The following is an 8,775-nucleotide window of genomic DNA, read 5'->3' on the forward strand; positions in this document are numbered from 1 at the left end:
GGGAGGGCCTGGGAAGACCCAATAAGAGCCAAGTAAAGCCAACTGCTGATAAATAATTTTTTTCAGTAATTTTTTTTGTTTTTACTTGCACTGATTCTTCATTGCTGTGAGCGGATACTTTCTCTAGTTTCAATGAGTGGGTGCTACTCTTTGTTGCAATGAGTGGGCTTCTCAGTGCAGTGGCTTCTCTTATTGCTGAACACAGGCTCTAGGCTCACAGGCTGCAGTACTTATGGTGCATGGGCTTAGTTACTCCTCAGCATGTGGGATCTTCCTGGACCATGGATCGAAGCCATATCCCCTGCACTGGCAGACGAATTCTTAACCAGTGGACCACCAGGGAAGTAGTCCTGCTGATAACTATTTTCGCAGTTGAAAAGCAGCTCCTGGACAGTTTGAGGGCCCCAGAGGGACTGACCATTTGACCCCTCACACCCAGGGCATGCCCAGCAGTGTGCTGTGAGTGATGCACTGAGACCAGGCTCTGCAGGTCTAGAAACCTCAAATCGGGCGGTCCACGCTCCGTGGCACCTCTTCCTACAGCTTGACTGCTCCCCTCTCAACACACACTGGTGGACCGATGGAAAGTTCCTTGCAGCCGCTTGCAAAGAAGGAGAAATTGGCTGGATTTATTCATGGATGTACATGGTAGGATGGAGCCAGACAGCAGGGATGAGCCAACGAGTAGGGGTGGCCTGAAAGAAGGGAGGATGGGGCGCGTCCTCCTGCTTTACTGTAGAAAAGAGAAGGAGGTCTGAGGAATGATCACCTGACTCATGGGCAGTGGTAGCGGGTTCACCACATGATCGGGGATTTGGAAAAAATAGTTTAGTGGCGGGAGGGCGTGGGAGAGACGTGTGGCTGGAATGTGTTTTGGAATGTGTACAGAATCTGTACAGGTGGCCAGATTACAATTCCACAGCCTGGCAGGCTTAGACAACAGCCATTTCTTTCTCCATGTTGTGGAGGCTAAAAGTCCCAACAGCAAGGTGCCATGAGGGCTGGTTTCTGTGAAGCCTCTCTTCCTGGTTAAGAGAAGGCGGTCTTCTCTCGGTCCTCACCAGGCCTCTCCACTGAGCGCCAGTGGTGAGAGAGCTCTTTGAGGTCTCCTCGTCTTTTTTCCCCTTTGTTCCTCATTTTTGTTTATTCAAATTTTTCCCAGCTTTACTGAGCTATAATGAACATTTAGCCTTCCTCCTCTTCTAAGGACAACAGTCCTGTTGGATTAGTGCCCCCTCTGTAGGGCCTCATTTAACTCGAATCACCTCCTTAAGGGAGAAGGCAATGGCACCCCACTCCAGTACTCTCGCCTGGAAAATCCCACGGACGGAGGAGCCTGGTAGGCTGCAGTCCATGGGGTCACTAAGAGTCGGACACGACTGAGCGACTTCACTTTGACTTTTCACTTTCATGCATTGGAGAAGGAAATGGCAACCCACTCCAGTGTTCTTGCCTGGAGAATCCAAGGGACAGGGGAGCCTGGTGGGCTACAGTCCACGGGGTCACAAAGAATAGGACACGACTTACTGGGTAAACTACAACAACAATCTCCCTTAAGGCCCTTCTCCAAATACATAAACTCATGGATATGAGGAGGGGAAACCTAGCCCCTAGCAGTAATCAGGTGGTCAAGTTGATCCACCCTGTGGACCTGTGGCAGTCTTTCCTCGTCACCCGCGAGCCTGCTCCAGGGGCTCATGAACAAAGGACATAGGAGGCAGGGTGGAAGCTGTACACGCCAGTAGCTTATTCCCTTTCCAACTCTGGTCTGGCTTCTTCAGGGGCTGAATGTCCAACCTGCTGGCATCTGATCAACACTGAGACCCTGAGATGGCACCGTGCCCCAAGGAGTCGGCAAGAGACCCCTCCAGCAGAATCAGCCTCAGTGGGATGGATCTTTGCTCCAATCATGTGCTTGCCTTCCCTGCCCGCTAGGAGTTCCACCAGCACTAGCATTCCCGAACTCAGAGACTGTCTTCTCTATCACCACAATGTTGTAAAGAGATGCATTTACAGAGGCTGTCATTTGCCAGTGGGATCTTGACCAAGGAACTCACTGGCTTTATCACATGCTTCATTCTCTAGGACAAAAAAAAAATCTAAGTCACTCAGTCGTATCCGACTCTTTGTGACCCCATGGACTGTAGCAAGCCAGGCTCCTCTCTCGATGAGATTTCCCAGGCAAGATTACTAGAGTGGGTATCCATTTCCTTCTCAACCCAGGGATTGAACCCGGCATTCCAGGCAGATTCTTTACCATATGAGTCACTAGGGAAGCCCTTAGAGGAATATTTTTAGGACCAGGTGACATAATTGATTACTTCCAATTCATTAATGATGTATTTTGAATCACCCATTCATTCAATTATCCATTTATTCAATCTCCAACTCAATGACTTTAGAGAAATTATGTCTATGAATTCTTCATTTTTCAAATAGTTTTCAGCATCTTCTAGAAGTATCTACATTCTTCCTGCTGGATTTTCACGGGGCTACTACATAATGGCATTAAACTCTGAATAGCAGCCTTCCCACAAATTTCACATGAAGCTGCTCCTTTTGAAACTAGACAAAATAGCAAAGGAGAACAAAATTAAATAGTCTAGACAATGAAGGAAAAAAATCTGTTTTCAGTTTATATTTTATTAGAGGTGACTTGCCAGTCTGATGCCATGTTAAAATTACCCAGAGTAAAAAAGGAATGTGTAGTTCTATGAAAATCTTCTGTTTATTTTTAAGCACTTCCCTAATGAGTTATTCATATAACTAAAATTCTGGGTCACTTCATCCACAGAGATAGACTCTGCATCTATTCAATGCTTGCAGAAAAGAAGGTGGAAACGCCATTTTCATCCTGCTATGAATGTCCTTATGGATGTCTCCTTGTGTTCATGTGCAGAAGCAGTTGCAGGTACTTACCGATAGAATTGCTGAGTTATACAGGGAATGGGAACATGCACCTAGCAAAGTGTTATCAAATTCTGCCCAGGGACTGCCTTGGTGATCTATTGGTTAAGAATCTGCCTTCCAGTGAAGCGGAAGCGGGTTCAATCCCTAGTTGGAGAACTAAGATTCCACATACTGTGGGACAACTAAGCCCACCAGGCCACAGCTACTGAGCCTGCCGACCCCAAGGAAGATCCCACGTGCAACAACTAAGACCTGATGCAGCCAAATAATCGGCATTTTAAAAAATTACCCATAGTAACACTGAACCAATTGGGCTATTTTATTGCTCCCATCCAGTTCCATTTTTTCCATCTCTATTTCCAATTATTTCTTGAGCATTTACTTGAGCTTCCCTGGTGGCTCAGGTGGTAAAGCGTCTGCCTGCAATGCGGGAGACCCGGGTTCAGTCCCTGGGTTGGGAAGATCTACTGGAGAAGGAAATGGCAACCCACTCCAGTATTCTCGCCTGGAGAATCCCACGGCCGGAGGAGCACGGTAGGCTACAGTCCATGGGGTCGAAAAGAGTCGGACACGACTGAGTCATCTTCATGCTCCACTCTCTAAGCAGTAGATACAAAGTGACTAAGTCCTTACCCTTACGAAACCTACATTTTAATTTTTTGGAATCCACTGTGCCAAAGAAATCAGACCACTACCCTAAGAAGTTTCCTATCCAGTTTATTCTCCAGTTTCAAATATCTTCTCCTAGATCAACTAAAAATAAATAGAATTTTACCAAATTATTTAAATTGAGCCTCACCAATTTCGTGTACCTAAATCAGCTTTCAAATACTACAGAAACCAACTGTTAAGTATCACAGATGCTTGAAAACTAGTTTGAAGAAAATAGTTGGCAGTGGGATTGCATTTGCAAAATGTGAAAGCTTTGTGAAAATTAGGAGCACTAAAATAATGTCTGACAAAGATTGTTCACATAACACTTTTTACTTCAGCTACAAACTCCAGCGCTAAAATTTTTTCAAAACCACTTTGTATCAGTCATTTTGCAGGAGCATTTTGATGTCATTGTGGTTCATTACAATGGTTAAAGTTACTGTCAGTTTTCCAAAAAATTCTATTTCGGAAATTCCTGGCATTATGAAACTGGAGCCCAAGTAATTTTTCTAATGGCTAAAAAGGTTTCAGTCTTTTGTCAGCAAGTACTGTAGTCAAAATATTTCAACCACAAACTCTTCTTTATTCCCTGAGAGTACAGCCAAGGACCTGAATGATAGCAGAGAGGTGGAGACAGGACATGGCCAGTCAGCAGAAAATTCTGAGTCTACTCAGAGGACCAAAGCCTAATTGCTCACCTATTTCACTTGACAACCAAAAAGGCTGTTTTGAGAAAACTTGTGTGGCTTTCTTTTTAAAGTGTCTCCAAGAGAAATTTTAACAAGTCTCATCAAGTGCTAGTTCCATATTTATGTGATTTTCCCAGAAATTTGACCTAACAAGCAGTTTCACTGGAAATTTACAGACATAACAGAATAATAGTGAAGCAAAATTAGCCTAATTACAGAATAAATTAAAAATCCAAGTCAGTTCAAGGCAATTCAGCAGCTGTACAGTTGCCACTGGAATTCTGGTAGGAATTGCATTGAATCTATAGTTTGCTTCAAATAGTTTGGACACTTTAACAGTATTAATTTCATTTCAGTCCTTGAAAATGGAGTATTTTTCCACTTATGTGTGCCTTCATCAGTGTATTTCCTTAATGTGGTATAGTTTTCAGTATATAGGTTTTCATTTCCTTGGTTAAAACTATTAAGAATTTTATTCTTTTTGATGTAGTTAAAAATGGGAATTTTCCTTAATTTCTCTGATAGTTAGCAATGTATATATATAGAAATATACCAGACCTTTATGTATTGATTTTGTATCCTGCAAACTTATTGAATTCATTTATTAGTTCTAACAGTTTATTGATATATCTTTAGGGTATACTTGTATATACACACACATATTGAAAAAAATATGTATTACTTACTAAAATATAGAGTATTACTCAGCTATAAAAAAAGAAAGAATTCTTACCATTTGCGACAACATGGATGACCTTGAGGGCATTAAGCTAAGTGAAAGTCAGAGAAGTACTGCCTGATCTCTCTTACATGTGGACTCTAAAATTTAAAATTAAAAAAAAAAAGACAAGATATAGGGAACAGATTGGTTGCCAGAGATGGAGGGGGATGAAGGATGGGAGAAAGGGGTGAAAGGAGTCAAAATGTCACATTTTCTTTTAACTTTTTTGGTCAGCCATGCAGCATGTGGGATTTTTGTTTCCTGACCAGGGATCGAACCTGGACCCCCTACAGTGGAAGTGCAGCATCTTAAGGGCTGGACCGCCAGGAAAGCCCCCAAAGTGCAACATTTTTCTAAATAAATAGGAAATGAAATAAATTAAGGATAACTTAATCCATTGTGCTTGATTCATTTACACTTAACTCATCCAAATGCATTCTGTAAGACCCATTTATCATCCAGGAAATCTTTTGAACCTTTCTAAGACAAAGTCTTTTGTCTCTGAACCAGTAAGTTCTAATTTTCCACATGAATGAAGCCTGGGCCTTGAGAGACCGATTGATTTTCAACTTAGATTCTTGAAATTTGAAGTGAAATAAAGACTCAATATTATGTTTATTGCTTTGAGCATTGAATAAGGTCATTAAAAAAAAGAAGAAATTTCTCAATGCAGGCCCAGGTACCCATAGTCAATAAGGGCTAACAATAGACATGAAATTGGTCTGTCAGCCCTATTCAAAATTATTATGAAGCAAGAATACGGGATCAGAGGGATAGTCTCTTTCTTCCTTCTCTACAAATACAAAAAGTAAATTTGCCTGGAAGAGATGGGAATGGCTCCAAGTGATGGTGTTACGTGGAAAAACTAATGTAATCGTTAGGAATAAGTTGACTCCAACTGACTAGTTTTCTCCTTGAATTTATTACAAGTCTGACAATCTCCTAGATGCTTCCTGCAAACTAGAAAACCCTACATTGTATCTGTTTCCACACTTCCAAGCTGTGCCTTACTGTCAAAGCATAACTAGGTCTCCATAAATCACTGCAATGGCTTTCCCAGCTTTCCTTTCAATACACTTTCTGCCTCAAGGCTCCTGATATTTGATTCAGTTCTTCCTCATGGTGCTCTGGCCTTAGCGTCTACAGCAGTTGAAGATATTTTAGAAGCTGGAGGAAGAAGTAGGATTTGGGAACAGAAAAATCTGGATGCAGATAAAGTAGATCTGAGTTAGGGAGTTGAGATTCAGTTTAAATGCCTAATCCCATGGACACACGCTTGTTTATGCCTTTTTCATGGACAGAATCAAATTCTGAAAGGGTATACTCTGTCTTACTTGATTTTTAAAAATTAATCAACATTTATTTTTGGCTTCCCTGAGTCTTCGGTACTGTGTGGGCTTTCTGTGGTTGTGGCGAACGGGGGCTTCTCTTGTTGCAGAGCACAGGCTCTAGGCAGGCAGGCTTCAGTAGATGCAGCATGTCAGCTCAGGAGTTGTGGCACAGCCTCAGCTGCCCTGCAGCATGTGGGATCTTCCCAGACCAGGAATCGAACCTATGTCCCCTGTACCGGCAGGCAGACTCCCAACCACTGGACTACCAGGGAAGTCCTGTCTTACTTTCTTTCTTTCTTTCTTCTTTTTTTTTTTTAGAGTTTCTCTTGTTCATATTTTTTTTTTTTTTTTGCTTCTTCTCAAGATCTCAAATGAAAATTTTAATGGAAAAAAGATTATTTTGCATAATTATTCTTCACCGTGTGTTTTTCAATTATTCATGGTATTTCTGCCTCATTACTTTGGCTATCATACAGTGACATTCTCCCGGAGACAAGAATTCTCATTATATGCTTTTTATACTAGAAACTCATCAGTTCTTGAAATTGTCCTCGTGCCAATCCAGCAAGACAAAGGCAAATTCGATGGAGGTTACTGATACTCAAGCGGAGTCTTCAACTAGAGTCTCACACATAAGAGAACACATCCATGCTTTCTCCTAGCTTAGAAAATTTGCCTTGCTGGAGTTAAACTGCCAGTGTCTTCTGAAAACCCAAATAAACCAAATGTACACTTGGCTAGTATCTTCCCACAGGAAGGAAATAGAGACATAAGCTATTTTATTATTCTTATTATTTAGTGAGCCACGCACCATGAGGGATCTTAGTTCCCCAGTTTAGTTCAGTCGCTCAGTCATGTCTGCCTCTTTGCAACCCCATAGACTGCAGCACACCAGGCCTCCCTGTCCATCACCAACTCCCAGAGCTTGCTCAAACTCATGTCCATTGAGTTGGTGATGCCATCCAACCATCTCATCTTCTGTCCTCCCCTTCTCCTCCTGCCTTCAATCTTTCCCAGCATCAGGGTCTTTTCTAATGAGTCAGTTCTTCACATCAGGTGGCCAAAGTATTGGAGTTTCAGCTTCAGCATCAGTCCTTCCATTCAGGACTGATTTTCTTCAGCATTGACTGGTTGGATCTCCTTGCAGTCCAAGGGACTCTCAAGCATCTTCTCCAACACCACAGTTCAAAAGCATCAATTCTTCAGTGCTCAGCTTTCTTTATAGTCCAGCTCTCACATCCATACATGACTACTGGAAAAACCATAGCTTTGACTAGATGGACCCTTGTAGGCAATGTCTCTGCTTTTTAATATGCTGTCTAGATTGGTCAGGGATCAAACCCATGCTCCCTGCATTGGAGTGTGGAGTTTTTTAACCACTGGACCACTAGGGAAGACCCATGAACTTACTTTAATGAGCAAACTTATGAATTTTGCTTAGTATCTTACTCAAGCCTGGTGCAAAATCATAAAATTGGCTCCATTTAATAATTTTTAAAAAATAATTTTATTTATTTTCAGCTGTGCTGGGTTTTTGTTGCTGCACGTGGGTTTTCTCTAGTTGCAACCAGCGGGGGCTCCACTTCGTCGCGGTGCACGGGCTTCTCACTGCAGTGGTTTCTCCTGTTGCAGAGCGAGGGCTCTAGAGTGCGGGCTCAGGAGTTGTGGCACAGGTGCTTAGTTGCTCCACAGCACGTGGGATCTTCCGGGCCCAGGGATCAAACCCGTGTCCCCTGCATTGACAGGCAGACTCCTGTCCACCGTACCACCAGGGAAGTCCAAAACTGGTTTCATTTTAATGTCACACTCCTGTTTGTTTGTTGACCTTATTTTCTAAAGCTATTGGGTGACTTTCATTTCTGAGTTTTTAAAGTTACTATCCATCTGTATGCCTTTACAGAAGCAGTGATACTTTCAACCTAAAATACCCTTGCTACTTGTTCTCTGGTCAAAGAGTGCCTCCTTCGTTATATATTCAGCCTTCTCTGCGAAGCTTCCTTTCTCACCCAGGGACTCTTCTATCCCACCCCTTCCGCTCACCTTGGCGCAGTGGATCAGCCACAGAACTCCTGTGTTGCTCACACTCCGTGTCCTCTGCTAGTCCACCTAGAACAGTCTGAGGCCTTCCTCTTCCACCAAGCTCTTTGGAGTCCTTGAAGGCAAGGATCATGTTTTATTCATTTTTATGGTCCCATCCCTCAGAACGGTACCTGTTTTAATCTAGATGCTTATAAATATTAAATGAATTTTGAGTTTTCCTACTTTCTACATTTAATTTACTTCACATTTCTTTTTAAGTTTCAAGCCTTTTCTTACTCTTTTTACAGTTAATGATCTCAAATGGGATAAACCGACCATCAGACATTTAGGAAACCACTTTGGTTTTCAGATCTGTACAATGGAGCTAATGACACAAACCTACTTTAAAAGCCTGTGTTAAAAATAAATGCTGTAGTCTCTCTTCAGAGGA

The sequence above is a fragment of the Bison bison genome, unplaced genomic scaffold (assembly GCF_000754665.1).
Source record: "Bison bison bison isolate TAMUID 2011002044 unplaced genomic scaffold, Bison_UMD1.0 scf7180017864299, whole genome shotgun sequence".
Taxonomy (NCBI): Eukaryota; Metazoa; Chordata; class Mammalia; order Artiodactyla; family Bovidae; genus Bison; species Bison bison.